The sequence below is a fragment of the Medicago sativa genome, chromosome 3 (assembly GCF_051527215.1).
Source record: "Medicago sativa cultivar Bolivia chromosome 3, Bolivia_mono, whole genome shotgun sequence".
NCBI classification, from domain to species: Eukaryota; Viridiplantae; Streptophyta; class Magnoliopsida; order Fabales; family Fabaceae; genus Medicago; species Medicago sativa.
This window is the reverse complement of record NC_140751.1, coordinates 95,060,057-95,078,297: the sequence shown is the minus strand read 5'-3', so window position 1 is coordinate 95,078,297 and position 18,241 is coordinate 95,060,057. Positions and strand designations below refer to the sequence as shown.

Sequence of the window (18,241 nt, the reverse complement as noted above, 5' to 3'; positions counted from 1 at the left end):
GTGTAACCATGGTTGCTAGGGTCTTTGTATATTTTCCTCATTCAAGCCTTTGTTACTCCCAGAAAGAATCAAGTCAAACATTAAATTAGATATTGTAATTTTACTCAAATTGTACTATTTAAAAAGCTAAACATTACGATCTAAGCTCTAATGTTTTTGCTTAATGTCTCCCATCATCAGAGAGCTATAGATGCAAATAATTTGTACGAGGGAATCAAACAAAGGTTGGAAGTCAAGAGACATCTATCTATGATGACAGGGATCGCAAACAAAAGTCTCCACTTCACAGACATATATGTATGAAGAAGAGTGGAACACACTATTCTTGAACAGCTAGCTACTCCATTAGCTATGGACAAATGTGTACCTTATTATATATATTTTCTGCGTGATTTCCCGTTTCCAATTAATTGTCTCTATTCTTTATTCTTTGCATACAACAAAGATAAAAATAGGTATTCTTATCTTGTTTTCGAGCAGGAGTTATGTCGGCCCATCTTGCCAACGGTTTGATGCTACATATATGTACCCGTTTTTGTCTTTACTCAAATCATATCCTTTTGCTTATTAAAATTAAATTAAATAAAAATATAACCTTATGTACTATAAATATTTTCACTTTTTATTATATTTTTTTAAAAATTTCTTTGACTTTTTAATTCTTAAAAAAATTTCATATTAAGTAATATGCAACAAGTATGAAAATCTTATCTCAACTAAGTAATATATTATTACAAAATATCATATTAACAGGAAAAAAATTACAAGTATTAAAATTCAAGAATGTTGTTGATTTCGTTTTGAAAAAGAAATTTGAACTTCAATATAATTTAAACAGTTTTCACAAAAGAACATCCAAACACATACAATAATCATTTTTTGTAGTTCTCAATTTATTAAGTTGGTTTTTTATTTTAATTTGGGTCAATTTTATAATGAACTCTCATGGTTAAAACTCTTAAATGAGAGTTTTGTAGACCATTTGTGATTTTATCCGACTTAAAATATTAATCTTTCCAGCAGATGATTACTTGGTCATACAAAAAAATATGCTTTTTAATATATTTATTTTGCTTTTAGCAGGACTTAGGAGCATGTTTTGTTGATTGTGAAATTTGTCTATTGATCAGTCAATGAAACAGTTTAACTATTTGTGGAACCTAACCCTACTTCTTCTATACATATCCATCATAAGCCTCTAAAACAAACAAGGACCACCCTAGCTATTGAATCAAACACGCTGATCAAGTTGAACTCTTATGTTCCATTTGTTAATTATTCAATTGTCATAGAAAACATAGAAAGGAACCTTTAGTAGACATGGTCAAGTTCTATATGCAGTTTATTATTTGAAATCAGTACAGCTCAGTACTGTATTTTAAGTATATAGTAACTTTATCCTTAAAAAAATACATATATAGTAACTTTATGTGAAAATCTTTCAGTGACTCAAGAGAGTAAAATTCTATCCATTTAAATTAATATACAGATGTAAGATTTCATGGAAATAGCACCTGCGAAATTTGTGGTAGCCTTTGCATGCTTATATAGTGCATCTAATTATTAATTAATGCAGTACTCCATTGTTTTCTTCTGGTGGGAGGGGATCTTTGGGGACAGGATGATGAATTACTCTCCACAAATGAAGAAGAAGGAAGAATTTAGACAGAAAGTGGAGGGTCTTAATAAAAGACAAGGTCGTCAACATGATATTTGGAAGGCTTGTGCATTCCGATCATTTTAATTTTGTCATATTATTTATAGATTTTTAATCATTTATGTTGTTAACTTAGATGTTTTGAATTTGTTGGCATATTCATCATTTCATTTTTAATGATGTTGAATTTGTGTTTGTTCATGACGCACTCTACCAATTTGAACAAATAAATATATCGCTTCTTTTAGTAAAAAATGTTTTAATTATTTCTTTACTAACTTACCCCTAATATTAAGTTACATCTTTTTATGCAATTTATAATAAATATTCTAATGTAAACATTTACTAATTCTCTCTCTTGAAGGACAAACTTGTAAAAGCGATATCAATTTTATTAACAAATTTAATATCACAAACAACTTTCTTAATTCCCATGATTCACATAAGGGGTTCTATATTTAGGGATGAATGTAGTAGCAAATAGGTATGTCCATACATTCTTTCAAAAAAAAAAAAAAGAGGTATGTCCATACATCCAAATAAAAACTGCAAACCGATCTAAAAAAACTGAAAATCACTCGTAACCAAATTTAATTGGATGTAATCTAATATGATCTAAAAAATAGTCCAAAGGCAGAACTTTACTTTCTTTTTATAATAAAAAATGAAAAATAAAAATAATTTTATATTAAAATTTACTAAAAATATGAAGGTCCACCATCAGACTGGACCAATATTAGTCAGCCCCTATCTTTAGATATTCTTTTTTTTTTTTTTTTATATATTAAAGTGTTCAAATTTTGAATTGTCTTTTTAGGTGAGCTAAGTCTCGGATGTATGTTATACATGTTTATGATATTTGACTTAGAAAATATTAAAAATAAAAATTTTGACAAAAGAAAATATTAATATATAATTACAGATTGGTTAATTAAATCTGAATAAATCCATCCAATCCAAACTACATTTAATAAAATCCATGTGTTATTTTAATCTTTAGATCAGATAATTTTTTACCAGAAAATTTATCAAAACCAAACAACAAACAATACAAGGAACATTTTTACCACGGGGGATGATTTATTTGTAGGGAGGGGAGAAATGCTAGTATTTGTACTCCGATTGGACTTGCAACCCATTAGGGTGTTTGCATGCATGTTGAAATTTTAAATGTAATGGATTGAAGTATCGATTAATTTTGCTTATGCAAAAAAATAAGGAATATTGTTCAACTTCATATTGGGCCAAATAGAATTTAATTTTACAACAATTTCTGCTTATAATTTGTTCATGTAAAGCATGAAAAAATTAGTTGTGAACATGTCTAAAAATTTGTTCATCTAGATAATATACATGAAATTAATGAATTGGAGTACCCTTATTTTTTAACAAGCGAAGTTGGAGTACCACTTTACTTCGCCTTATCAGATAGCAATATTTTTTTCCTTAAAAAAAAAAAGATTGCAACAATGGACATTGCTTTTACAGTCTTTTTTCTTTTAATGGTACATTAGTTCTATTTGTTAAACATCTTTTTGGTGAGTGTTTGAGTTCTTTTTGATGAAAAATAATCATTTAATTTTTCTTCCAAGGAGCTAGTATAAAAACAAATCTGTTAATTTTTGACAAAAAAAATTATATCTGTTAATTATAAATCAAAATTAATAAACAGAAACGCATTAAATTAATTTGATGAAAGTGATAGGAAAGAAACAACAAGAGAGAAGTTAACATTGACAATTTGCATGATAGTACACCTCAAAATAACTATGAAATTTCTCTATTTTCTTTTTCACTTTCATTCTGAATCAAAATTCAAAATAAACAAACCCTACACAGCTGGTATCATTCTTATAATGCTATTTTCTTTAACGACAAATCAAATACTCCTATAGAAAGAAACTGAGTACAAATGGTATTCTAATTCTAATATATATATTACAAGGTTTAAAGTAAAATGCAACAAGAGAAAATAACAAAAGTCTAGAAGAATACAACCGACAACAACAACCAAAATTATACACGCAAGCATAGGGAAGGTTGTACACTTTCCCATTCTCATAATGCTAATTTGATTTGACGAAGATCTGTATAATATAGATCTATTTCGTTTAATATCACCTAAACACAAAAAATAAACATAAAAACATTTATTTACTCTCTGTAAAACAGATTGGCTGTATTAGCAATAAAAAAAAAAAGTAACAAAATAATGTAAAAAAATTAAGGGCTTGATAATTGAAATCAAAATGAAATCCAGATCTGAAGGAGGATAAAAGTGCTCAAAGTCGCTTAATTTGGTGATCAATTTTCTTCTTAACAGTGAAAACTCAAAGCCCTAAGGATAAGATTTTTCATAACCGACAAATGATCCAATTGGTTACTCTCTTATCTCTAGATGGGTGGTGTATATACACTCTCAAACAATAAAATATAATAAAACAAACCATGTTTCTTGGCAGTGTGGATCAAAGACAAACTATAGATGTTTCCAGATAATTTAATTAATTAATTTGTGCTAAGACTCTTAACTAAAAACGTAAAAAAAAAAAAAAAAAAAAAAAAAACTTAACTGAATGTCTGAATAGTAGAAAAAGTTGACCAAATACACATTCTATATTATGGCCTCGATGAAGTAATTAACTGCTAGGGTCTAGGTAGCATGCTAAGAGCTAAGAAGAATCAATATATACAGGAACATAGACAATCTAAAAAAGCACATACCTGTGAAATATGATGCATTATTGCCTTAAAGTAGTGAAGCCACAAGTTGAAATCTAGGGTTAGTCCAACCATTAAAAAGGGAAAACGATAAAAGAACTAATTTTCTTTTGAAAAGTTATTTTTTTGAAGGGACAGATCAAAGCAACAAAAAGTACAGAGAAATAGGTATGAAAACAGAAAACGAACAAGAGTGAGAGAGATGGTGGTGGGGTGACAGATAGAGAGTAAGCACATATAGCTTCAAGCATGAAACAACATCGTGCAAGAAAACACCATGTGTGCTCACTCTCTTCTGTCACCACCCTTACCCTTAATTAATCTCTATAGAGATAATGAAATTTGATATGGATATATTTGGATCGGACTAGCTAGGTAACCCTCATTTCTGAAATGTTATGGAAGATAAGGTGATGGGGGGAGACAACAAGTTAATTAGTCCTTGTTTCCTCTATATGTAACAAAGGAGAACTTTGAGATGTGTGAAGAGATGAAGGGTGTGGAAGGGTTTATATAGAGCCCAAAAAGAATTTGCTTGCATTTATCTATGTAAGGAATAAATGTGGGTTTATCTTCCACTGGCCATTATTTGATAATATAAATATTTTACAGAGGAGAAAAAGAGAAAGCATAAAAAATAAGCGTGGAAAACTTTATCTTTACAATCTCTCCGCCCAAATGCAATTAACCCGGTAATAGACTCATTTATTCATTGTTACCAACACATCTTGTGATTCTCAAGCAAATATAAACCCTCTGATCCTTTGAGATTGTTGCTCTTTTGGCTCCACAAATGCGTAAGTCGTTTGAGATGTAACTTTCGAATGATATTTTTTGTGTTTTTAAAAGCGTTAATTAGAAGATAACTTTCGAAGGTTGTTTTTCAAGATAAAGAGCAAATAGAGGGCCAAAAAGCAACAATCATGCTTTGATATATCTCACTCATGGCTGTCTTGTAACTTTGAGAGCGCGCAAAATAATAAAATTGAAGATCATTTTTCCTACATTTTTTAGCAAAATCATTAATGATTCTTAAAAAAGTATTTTCAATATAAATTAAAAAGAAGATTTTGTTTGCCTTGCTATATTATTGTGCAATTTCGAGGCATTCTTTGTGTTTTGATTTAAAAGAGAAAATAAAAGGAAGACTATTTTTTACAAAGAGAAATCAAAGAAGACTATTTAATCTATCTATTTTGTGACACATTAGATAAAACATAATATTGTAAAAATTTTCATTTAGAAAAACTTATTCTAGCAGATGCAACAGTAACATGAATATTTAATATTATTCTATACGTCGTGCATGCATTAGGAAAATAATTAATTGTCTTTATAGAATTCAATATCATATAACTTTATTTTGATTAAACTGTTAAAACCTCTCTAACGACTTTTAATTATTCAAATATAATGTCACCGTCAAGATCATAAGAATCATCTGTTTTAGGTATGTTTCAAGAATTATGTAGCACGATTGCAAATTATTATCATGAATTATTACATAAAAGTATAGTAAAAAAAAATGTATAGTAAAATATTGATTGTTAGTAATTTTCATATAAGCATAGTATAAAATATAATGATTAGATATTGGTGCAGACAATATTTATTTAGGAGTAGAATCATAAGAAAATAAAATTAACACCACATTGAAAAAAACAAAACGAGACTTATATTGTAGCATATTTATATGCTAAAACTACAATTATTTTGGTATAAAAGGAGTACTGTATAATTCCTTTTTTTTTTACAAGAATACCTTTGTTTTTAATTATAATCACATTTTTACCATTTTCACATGTATGAAAACAAGTTAGTCCCCGTAAGCTTAACTCAGTTGGTAAAGATAATGCATAATATATGCAAGGTCTGCGGTTCGAACCCCGGACACCACCAAAAAACATGTATGAAAACAAGTTTGTCCTCGTGAGTTTAACTCAGTTGGTAGGGACGTTGCATAATATATGCAGGGGCAGGGGTTCGAACCTTTGACACCTCATTTCTCCACGTTTAAAATGTGGGAGCTCTAGCGACAAGCTACTTAACCAAAAAAAAACACGAAAACAAGTCTATAATGTATTTAATGTGTATATCTTCTGGATAAAATGATCATAAATTATAATAATAATATTAATAATTACCTCAAAAAATAATAATATACTTTTACAAAGAAAAGGAGGACACAAGGCCTTAACCCAATAAGGCCTTACCCAAATAAGTAAAGATATTGATTTCCAAATTATAGATTTTCCAAAATTTAAGCAGTTATCATGATTACTATATATAGGCAGCAGGAAAAGAACCCCACATGTTATAGAAGATTTTTGTTTGATAACGTAAATGTTAATCCATTTTCTTTTTGACAAAACGTAAAAGTTAATCCTTGAGTTCGGAATAAAATGGCTTGAGCGAAAATCTTCTCCATTAGGCCCCAACCACTTGGTCAAATTTATTATCCCACTTGATCTAATTTTTCATTGAGTTTTGTTGGGTCAACACCTATATTTTCTCAAAAAATATACACTTCTAAATGTTTTCTATTTTGTGGTTATGTGAAGCTTCACTTTCATATCTTGAACATTTTTATTAAAAACGACACTCGCCAAAACATGTTGTGTTTTAGGAGGGACGATGTCCTTGCTAGTAATGCTAATGTCAAAATTTTGAATCGTACGACAGAGACCATCTAGAGCATTGTCAAAATCAAAGTCCATACAATTTTTCCCACAATTTCTCTAAGGAAAATGCTAAAGAATGCTCTTAGGGTATTGATTAAGAAGATATAAAGAGAAATATTGCATTGGAAAATGGTAAAAAATGATAAATTTGATTTTTTTTAAAAATTAAAATATTGTTGAATTTCATGTAAACTTACTATTTTTGACTTCCTTAACAAGTGCACTTGTTAGCATAACCCTTTATCTAAATATGATTTTATAACACCCAAGATTGGGCCTCGAAGCCACAAAAGTGTACGATGAAGCCTATATTGTCAAGTACAAACTCAGCCCTTTAAACTTAATAGGTAAGAAAGTCAACCTCCATTGAAAACCTCTTGTAGAAGATTTTTTCAGAATCCCTAGAAAGAGAGTTCACTAATAGAGTCAGGGATAAGTCATTCGACTCATTCCCATCCATATTATGAATAATGTTCGGTATCCGATTTATGTAAGGAGACATTGCTTTTGGTAATTCGATAAATTACATGCTATTCCATGAAAATTTCAACAGTACGTTGCACTAAATTCTACAATTCAAAATTTTAACACTTGAATTTAATTAAAACACTTATAAATTAAATAATTCTACAATTCAAAATTTTAACACTTGAATTTAATTAAAACACTTATAGATTAAATAAAAGTCTTAAACTATATTAACAAAATTGAAACATTTATAAATCTAGTTCACAAATTTGCTCAAATTGAATCCAAATTTGAATGGATTCAAATAAAATACGGATTGATTTGTTCTACAATGCCTTGCTTTAGCTTAGAAGTATTAACTTTTGGGCCCAAGAAACCTTTTTTTTTTTTTTTTTTAATCAAGGCATCAAGAAACTTTCGCAATTATATACATGAGCAACTAATATTTGAATTGTTCTGGATTTATTTCAATCAATAGTTGAATTGTTCAAAGGAACAGCAAAAACATAAACATTTTTTTGAAGCAACAAAAACATGAACATAACATGTTTAATTTCCCACTATCAAATAATATCCTGCTCTGAATCGTGTCTAATGATAACTTGTTTAAGACATGTTGTTTTTTGAAAAATATTCATACTTTGTATAGATAACAATAAATTCTATTCTCTCAAAAAAAAAAAACAATAAATTCTATCACTACTTTTTTATGAATGAGAGAGAGTCAATAATAAAATTTACATAAGAATAAGAATGAAAATTCTTGTTCTAAGATATCGTGTCGAAAACTAATTAAATTTCGTATCATCATATTAAGGGAATATCCATGGTGCCCTTGTTTTTGCACATAATATGCTGCCAGATCAAATTGAAGGCCAACACATGGAACCATAATGGCAGGTCCCCTTCCTTTGATTAATTTAATTTACAAGAGGGAATGATAGAAAGGAACGAATTGTCGCATTATTTTTTTGAAGAAGCGAATTGTCGCATTATTAAAGAGCTAATTCGCAAGAGTGCTCAACACTATCAAATTTTTATTGAAGTATATATGCCTTATCCAAGTAAGAACATTTCTTCTTTAAAAAATAAAGTAAGAACATTACTGACGTTAAGTAAAATCATTAGCGTTAATGTTAGAAGGAATTATCAGCAGATACGTGTTTTGAGTTTTAGGCACATTATGTCCTTCGAATTCTTAGAGCGGCTTTAATGGAAAACTCCATCCAAAAGTATTTTGTGAATTTTATTGAACCATGCATGTCAACTTAGTAACTTATTCATTTTGTATTCTAATCATACAACTCTTAAGAACTTTTTTATTTATATTTAATATCAATATTTAAAAGCTAACAGTCCAATTTCAGATCCGTTTTAAAAAAAGATGGTGTTGTTGCTTTTCTGGTCACGACATCGTGCTTCTCGTGTTTAAAATACTCGACGCGTCGCTGTGTTGATTCGTCTGGATGCGGTTCGGATGTCTCTTCGTCGTGGACATAGTTCGTTATGCTCGAAAGGGTTGTGATGCTTGTTGTGTTTGTGCAGGGAGAGTTGGTCCGTGGATTTGTCCGTGTTGACGATTGGTTCATACCTCATCTCTAAAAAGATGGATTTGAAGTTATTCAAATTCGTCTCTGGTTTGATTAGGCTAGTGGCTTGACATATCACTTTTTTTTTTTTTTTGTAATTTGGTTTCATGCCCCACATTGGGTTCGTTAGATTATGTTAGTGTGTATTCATTTGTGTTTTTTTATATTACTTTGTTTAATTATCGTTGCAATACCTTTTAAGACAGATTATGTGATATTAAATGTATATAGTAAATTGAATACCACAAATAGTATATAGTATGGTTTTTTCTAGATTACCCTCTCTTGTTTAGAGGGTATTTACCCCCTCATGATATCAACCAATCAAAATGTAATATACATTGGCAACATTAAATGTCAAATAAATGAGTAAATTTTTTCTATAAAAAAAAATCAATTTTAGGTAACTTTTAATACTTTTAATTTTTATTTAATTATAGACAAGATTACATTATAAGTCCTTTATCTTATTTATCTGTAACACTTTGGTCCTTTATCTTTATTTCTTTCGTTTAGGTCTTTTATCTCTCATAAAAGCACATATACATCCTTTTTCTCATTTTTTTTATTAAAAAATACAAAATTTTATTTTTTTAAAATATATTTTTATCAAAAATGAAAAAAATCCATAAATATGATGAAGATGTTCATCATCTCCATCTTCTTTCTTTGAATCTTCATCATCTTCATTGAATCAGAAAAAATTCTACACAAATATATTTCCAAATATCATGAATTAATGTTATGTTCATCTCAAATCTTCTTTTAAACACAAAAATCAAAACCTTATAGTAAAATTGAGATATTATCTAAATTGCCAATTTTTCAAATAGTATATAAAATTGAGATATTATCTAAATTGAGTATAGTAAAATTTGAAATATAAAAAGTCAAATTTTACTATATACATTTACAAATAGTATCTTATTGGTATATAAAATTGGGGTTAGGATCAAATGACACCATGGTGTCAAAATTAGTTTGACACCAAATCTTATCCATTCATTTCATTTAATCCAAAGGCTTAAAACTATCACCAAATTAATTAACATACACCAAATACTCTCTATCACCTAATTAAGAAACATATCTATCATCATTAATTTATAATCAAACATTCCATTTTTATTTCCCCAAATTTATTTGTTCCTCTTTTTTATTTCCCCAAATTTATGAATTTTTCCAGATTTCTTTAATCATACTCAAACTTCTTTTCTAAATTTTTTTATAAAATTCCTTAAAAAAAAACTTTTTTATAAAATGAATGGTAGAACTCATATACCTATGGTTGTTTGAGTCATCATCACCATCAATGATATTTCTTCGTCTTAATCTCATATACTCATATTTTTTTAATAATTAATTAATTTGTATTAAAAAAAACCAACAAGCTCGACTAATGATTCTTGAATTGTTCATGCTAATTAGATTATTTTGTCATTCATAGGTCTAATTTTTTTTAGAGGTCTCATCGTGTCTCATGTTTAACTGAGTTAAGATTATTTATTTTTTTGACAAACTGAATTAAGATTTATCATGATTTTATAAAAATTATAAAAATTATAAAGTTTGAGTTTGTGCTTATGGCCAAAAGAAAAAATTAAGGGAAAATAAAAAGGGTTTGAATCTACCAAAAACAAGAAGGGATTGTTTGATTATGAATTAATGATGATAGATATGTTTCTTAATTAGGTGATAGAGAGTATTTGGTGTATGTTAATTAATTTGGAGATAGTTTTAAGCCTTTGGATTAAATGAAATAAATGGATAAGATTTGGTGTCAAACTAATTTTGACACCATGGTGTCATTTGATCCTAACCCATAAAATTGAGATATTAACTAAATTGCCAATTTTTCTTAATTAGAATGAAATATACAATGCTTGTATTTAGAGACACAGATAGCATATACTTCTTATGATATTAGTGTTGAATTAAAACAATATAAGTGGCAGAGTGGGGTATCACAACATACAAATATTAATGTTATATGTTTCCCCTATAAGGAAAGGCCGTGAATATATATACACCGTATAAGGTTTCTCCAATTTAACCATATTTGGTGTGGTAGTGTGTGGAGAGAGGATGGATAATGCCAAGACTCGTTTAACTCCGTGTGTACGTTGGAATATCTACACGAGAGAAGGAGACGCCAAATGTTGTGGACAAGCAAAGTCCACATCCTCTCATTATAACAAAAAAATAAAATATGATAAGCACCTTGGTGCACCGTTGTCAATCTTCTCTTTCACTTTTTGATTGTAAGGAATGTAAAGAAATTGTTCAAATCTATGGATTAGCACGTTCCTTGCAATGTTTATCTATACACTTTGGGCAAATTAAAATGCAGATATTTAAATAGTCCTAATCTGAATTGGGACAGAACAATATCTAGTGTTGTTGAAATCGCAATGTTTTTTTTTAATGGCAAAAGATATATTATACACTCAAGAAACAAAAGAGTACAAAGAGTATTAGAAAGCATCCAACAAACCAAAAAATAATAAGAAACTTGTTTATCAATCTACCATTATATATTAATGAATTTAAAAAGTGGACTGTCTTTTATAACAAGGAACAAAAATAATATGTACATGTTTGCGAACCTCAAAGTAGAGAGACTACACTACCTTCTTTTCTTTTACTTCCGGTCTATCTTTTTTTAATGATTTTGTAGGAATGTGATTTTTTTCAAATAAATATTAAAAAATACGGGGATTGTACAAAAACACAATTTAGATGTGAGTAGAAAATCTTCATCAATCGTCAAAGTGGTGTATGGCGTCTTATCCTATTTCCAAAAACACAGACATATATAATTGAGTCAACACGTTAATTTAACGAGTCAAATTATGTATGGTTTAAGTTCAACATTTAATTAACTAATTTAATTTTTAACTTAAATTCAACTCATTATGTTCATTAATCAAATTCAACGAATTAATTGTCGAGTTTCAAACCATATTTGAGTTGAATATTCTATTGATAATTGCTTCATTAATCATTTAGGCATATACTATTCAGTTCGCACATTGTGTGGCTGGGGAAATGTTACAATGGCTATTGATTCGAATTAAAAGTAGTGGTGGGGCAGCATGGGATGATGCATGGCATTGATTCATAAGAGAGTAATAGAGCTTTACACACAAATGGTGAAATGGGCACGTCCTTTGGAATTCGATACTCCAAGTCACTAGCACAATACAACAGCATTCCAGTGTGTTGGGAAGTGGCAAACAAAACAAAGTGAGTCAAAGACAGATTCAGCCCTTATCACAAATGAATGAATGAATGAATGAATGTGCACAAATCTTAGTTTTAATTTTTTTATTTGGTTGGTGATCACATCAGAGAAAGATAGTGAATGAGTGGGGTTAGAGTTAGGCGTTGCCAAGCATGCATGCATGTTACCACAGAATTTGGAGCCATGTGCTTGAGTCACACATTTCACATCTTTTGCTGTTGTGTATGTGTGTGTGAACTGTGCACGCCGATATTGGATCACTATGACGGTGCACCAATACCCCACCTCTAGTAGCTAAGCTATAGAAGCTGAGGATATTTTCGTATTCTTATCTTTTTATACTGTCTTTTACTCTTTTTCTTATTCTTTTCATTTTTTTAGTCTAATTATAAAATTATATTTAACTTTCATGTCTCTTTTTAAACTGTATAGGATTAGGATATCCATGTACTCCTTCCGATCACTATTATAAGCAAAAAAGACATGAAATCGCATGAGATTAATGATTGAATGATTGTTTTGTTATTTATAGATTGAGAGAAATTTTTTGAGCAAATCATGCAATATTTTTGCTTTCAAAAATGAAATGTTTTTATTGAGATTGAAAATGAGAAAATCATGCAATATTTCTAAAAAATGACAAATTGTAGAGAACAATTGTGATGTATATTTTTGCTTTTAAAAATGAAATGAAATGTATATTTAATGCTACAAATTATATATATAGTGGGTACACTATTCAAAAAATTTAGCTCCGTTACCATGTATCCGTATCGCACTAGCACATGTATAACATATCCGAGCTTCACAAGTCTCTACATACACGAATGGTCTCTGTTGTAGCTCCAGGATGTAGCTTCAACTTTTAAATCTTTGAATGATTTTTTTTAGTAATATTCAAAACATCATAAAAAAATCTTTTAAAAAAAATAGAATTTTTTAACATAAAATAAATTAACTATACATTTTTTAAACGACAAAAGTTTAAGATATAGGTAAGAAAAATGTGGATCTAATAAATCAAATTTTAAACTCTTTATTTTAGAGGAACTTTCTATAAAGTTTTTAGATATGCTTGAAAAAATCATTCGAAAATATATGTTTCAGGGACTAAAACTGCATCCGAAAATATTATGCAGGAATGAAATGGTTGATCTTAAAAACTACTACGTATTTTGCAAGATAAATTCTCAATTCACCCTCATTAACTACTAGAAGAATTCTGGCAAAAGTAATTTTGGGATAAAATACACTACCAGAAGGTAATAATTAATTTTTGTGGGTTTCCGAAAATATAGGGCGTGCATTATACTTAGACTATTACTTTTCCCACCCTGTGTCTTTCCTCGCGCGCCCTATTTTTTTCCTCCAAAATACCTCTTGTCCGGATAACAGAATCCGAACACATTCCGGAATATTAACTCCGGATAAATTCGTGTATTTTGTCACTTCATCCACCCTGATGGATGATGATGCCAATTATGAATGTATTGATTCGGATTATATACCGAAAAGTGTAAATCACCCCATTGAAAGTCAACAAAAGGGGGTGGTGAACGATGGTTCCAGATTGTATAATCCGGAAAGTGATAATCTTGTCCGGATTATAAAATCCGGACTGCATCAGTACAGAGGCAGAAGCCATCTGTTTTGGCTGAGCCTCTGTTTTAAAGTAGATTCAGTCAATGTTTTTTGCCTTTGACCATATGCAAACCAAAAAATCAAATTATAACATCAAAAATAACAACAGAATATAATTTTCAAACTTTAATAAAACATAATTATCCAAAAGGTACATAACATAATTATCCAAAATATTCAAACATTAAAATTAAATAAAATACAATCAGCGCCTAATAACTACACCCCCAACACCTCTGCCACCACCTCTGCCACCACCCCTGCCATCCTCAGTAGCTCCCCGACGACGGTAGACTTTCCCATCATGCACCTCTTTCAACGCATCCTCCAAATGTTGTCATTACTCAGTCCCTTTCGGTACGAGACCACTTCTCATCACAGCATAGATGTGGTCTCTAATGCGGCTCATCCTTCCGCTAAGCTGTAAGTACGCAAGGTCTCCATCCTCCTGAGCAGCTCGCGCATCAAGGACCTTACGCTCTGGTGGCCTTGGCACCGGTACTGGCATGTCTGGAAGAATCATGCGTGGATGAGACACCCGGTAAAACCACTCGATGTATCCATCTACTGCCTCCACATAATGAATTATAGTCTCTCCCAACATTTGAGGTGTCAGCGCATAATCCAGTGCATGCTGAAAGCTGTTTGTGATCTCCGCCAAATTAACACCAGTAGGTGCACTCTCAAGGGGATGTCTCAGTATGGTCTGAACCCACCCAAACTGACGAAGCACCCTCTCCGACAGATATCTCACCATGCGCTCTCTGAATCTCAGCCATCCAGAGTAAAGGCTGACCTGCTGAAATGGACTTGCCTGACGGTGCGCTCCATATAGCGCCATGACAACCCTCGTCAAATCTAGCGCATCCAGATGGGTTCTGTAGTTGTCTAATGTACCTAAACCAGACAGTGGTAAAAAACACATCGCGCGTGGGTACTGATTCTCTAAATATCCTTCCCAGACATCCTTGCTTCCCATACCTGGGAAGTGGTGAAACACCCAAGCCTGCACCAAAGACAACACAAGTTTATATATACAAACCATATTCAATTAAATTTAAAAAATAAAACATAGTTTTTAATTTATACCTGCAACAAAGTCAGGTATCCTGCCACCTGACTGGTGTTCCAACATGCAGCATTGTTGAGCTCCTTATACAAGTGAGTTAGTGCAGCAGCTCCCCATGAAAAACCAACAACAATCTCAAGGTCTCTAAAGTACTTCAGGTACACAACATCCACAACCCAATGGCTCTTGTCACTGAATATCGTGATCCCCACCATGTACAACAAATATATGCGGACATGAGCATGCCGTCAATGGGGAGATGCAGCAAACATGCCTCATCATCAAGTGTGACTGTCATCTCCCCAATAGGAAGGTGGAAGCTGGAAGTTTCCTCGTGCCACCTCTCCATAAAGGCACAAATCAGACCGTGGTCAAGCAGGCTGTAGCTGGTATCCTGAAGCCAACCAAGGTCGGTGTCATGCAATTTGTTTTTCCACCACTGTGCAGCCATGATAGGTTTAGTGTCATTATCATGCATCGCATCTATCTTCTTTCCATTGTTGATGCATTTTAATTTTGGACGCCACTGCAAATAATTAAAATTAATAAAGTGAGTTTAAACTCATGGCTTCACAAACAGAAAATACAATAAATAAATATGCAGATTTAACATCACATAAACATGCAGTTTCTGATATAAAGTAAGTGAGTTTAACACTAATAAATACCTCGCCATCAGTCGCCTTCCTGACCACGTGCACATGGTACCTCCACAGCAGGTCAGTCTCGTGTGGGCCACTAGGATAGTAATCTAGTGGCTCAGGGTCCACCACCTTCTTCTTTCACCTTTGCTGTGGCTCGGCATATTCCATTGCATCGTCAGCCTGCAGCTCCTCCTCAAGCTCCTGCTCCTCCATATGATGCAATTCCACATCAGGTTACTCCTGCTCCATGTCCATATACTATTACTGCTCCGGTTGATGCTCGACATCAGGCTTGACATCAGCACGGCGCCCTCTAGCACCCCGACACCTCGGAGGAGCACCACCTTCCTCCTCCAGCGTTGGCGACGCTCTCTCCTACGGGAAGCATGCCCTGCCTCCCCTACGCGTCGAGTATTAGAGGTTGAAACTGCTGTGACATGCACACAACAAAATCAGCACAGAGCAGTAGAAAACAGACGGCCAAACCCAATATCGGGTGTTTCCGGAATTTATTTTCCGGAATGTAACAATACAGTCCGGAAAACGAATTCCGGATTGCTTCCGTTCATAGGAAAAAAATCCAAACAAATTACTTGCATGCATACATAAATTGAACTAACCTTCCATGTGATGTTCCTCAAGGATTCAAATGCGGTCCGTTTGAGCAAGATTTCACCGATTTTGGTTTGATTTTTGCAGTTTGGATTTTGAGATTAAAGGGAGAGAAAAAGTAAGTGAAAAGTGAAACTGTAAAAATGGGGAGTGAACACCCTTTTATACTTCGAATGAGTCCATAATATGTAATCCGAACTGAAAGTTAATATTCCGGAATATGTATTCCGGAGTGTAATTTAGTCATTTTTCCAGGGCGCGTGAGAAGGGCACAGGGTGGAAAAAGTAATAGTCTTATACTTAAACAACACTCATGATCAAAATTGGCGAGAGGGCCCGTATTTTGTGAATGAGGACATGTATGACTTGTCTTCTTTGGCCCAACTACACAGTAATTGCTCTTGAGGTATCTACTAAATGTTTTCAGGCACCTTAAACTGATGAAAACACCACAAGTGACAATTAACTACCGTTATGATAGTTAATTAACTATCAGTTCTAGTTGAATGCAAAATCAAAACACAAAAAGGCATATCTAAACACTTGTTAGTCATAAACATCATTCAACAAACACAACTATTCAACAACAATTATCGTTTATTGTCAACAACAAAACATCAACATTCATAACTTGATATAACACTACACAAATTAACATTAAATTAGTAATACAAAAACAATTGAAATTCAATAACAATCCTGACACCAAATCATTACACCAAATCTTGATGACAATACTGACAATTTTGGCACTTGCAGTTCTAACGAACCCAAAGATATAGCTTATCATTTTGTAAAAGTAAAAGGAAAAAAAGCTCCAAAACACCATGTTAATATGCAGGCCAGACCTTGGAGGAGTGCAAATAGCTCAATCAAGTCAGGCCTCCAAAATACATGGGCCTAAAATAAAATATAGTCTAATACCCACACCTCGCTTAAATAAAAAAAACATATGTTCCTTTTTTTTCTTCCTTCCTTCGGTACGCATTTGAGTTTCTTTTTCTCACTCAACACCTCTCTTTAGTTTAATATTTTTTATTTCGTTTCATGTTTAGAAGTTCGTCTGATTCTGATTTTTTAATGAAGCTTAACTACATAGATTTTGTTATACGTTGTTTAATGCTTATTAGTAATTATTTTTTAAAATTTCAGTGTATAATTGCTAATTTTGTTGAATGTTGCAAATATATGGTTCTAATATATGTTGAATGTTGAATGTCGAAATTTTTGTTAAGTTGAATGTTGAAAAATATAATTGCTAATTTTATTATATGTTGGACATTGAATGTTGACAAATTTTGGTATATGTTGCTAATGCCTCCTAAATTTTAGATTCTACATTTTTTTTAGTCTTCCTCTATGCCTCCTAAATTGCCTCTTAGGATTAGATTTTTTTTAAAAAAAATGTGATTTTATTTTACTGGGGCCTATTTAACTATGAGAGTCGAGCTTTTTCATATGAACGGCCCTGTCAATATGTCATAGGGGTATGCGTTTTTTTTGTGTGTAGGAAATAGGGGTATGCGTTTCTAGATTGTTGAAAAAGTTATCACAAAATAGATATCAATGTATTATAACTCTTCTTAAAATGATATTCATGGTATCTTTGGATCTGGTTCATCTAACTCATCTTAAAAGAAGAAAACAAGGCCTTCATATTTTTTTTGGTCAGCATATAGCCTAACTATGTTGGGCAAACATTTATAACTAATTTACCATATTATATATTTATAATTAAATTTGACATAAAAAATTATTTATACGGTCTAGTTCAACTATCTATGTCTATATTGTTGTATGAAACGTCATGCACAATTGTGTATGAGTTTCAAATAATATTTCGCCACTTCATTTACATAAAAAAATTAGTTATCACTAAATTAAATTTATTTTTCAATAAAAAAATAAATAAAGC

At 31.3% G+C, this 18,241-nt stretch overlaps 1 long non-coding RNA gene across 1 annotated transcript; it reads right to left on the bottom strand.

Annotated features, from left to right (window-relative positions):
- Nucleotides 1-3,409: 3,409 nt before the first annotated feature.
- LOC146942273 (uncharacterized) lies at nt 3,410-5,204 on the bottom strand. The gene is made up of 2 exons (XR_015032644.1): nt 4,989-5,204; nt 3,410-4,950 (listed from the first exon to the last, which is right to left on the bottom strand). It is a non-coding gene; the product is annotated as an uncharacterized LOC146942273 (long non-coding RNA).
- Nucleotides 5,205-18,241: the final 13,037 nt, after the last annotated feature.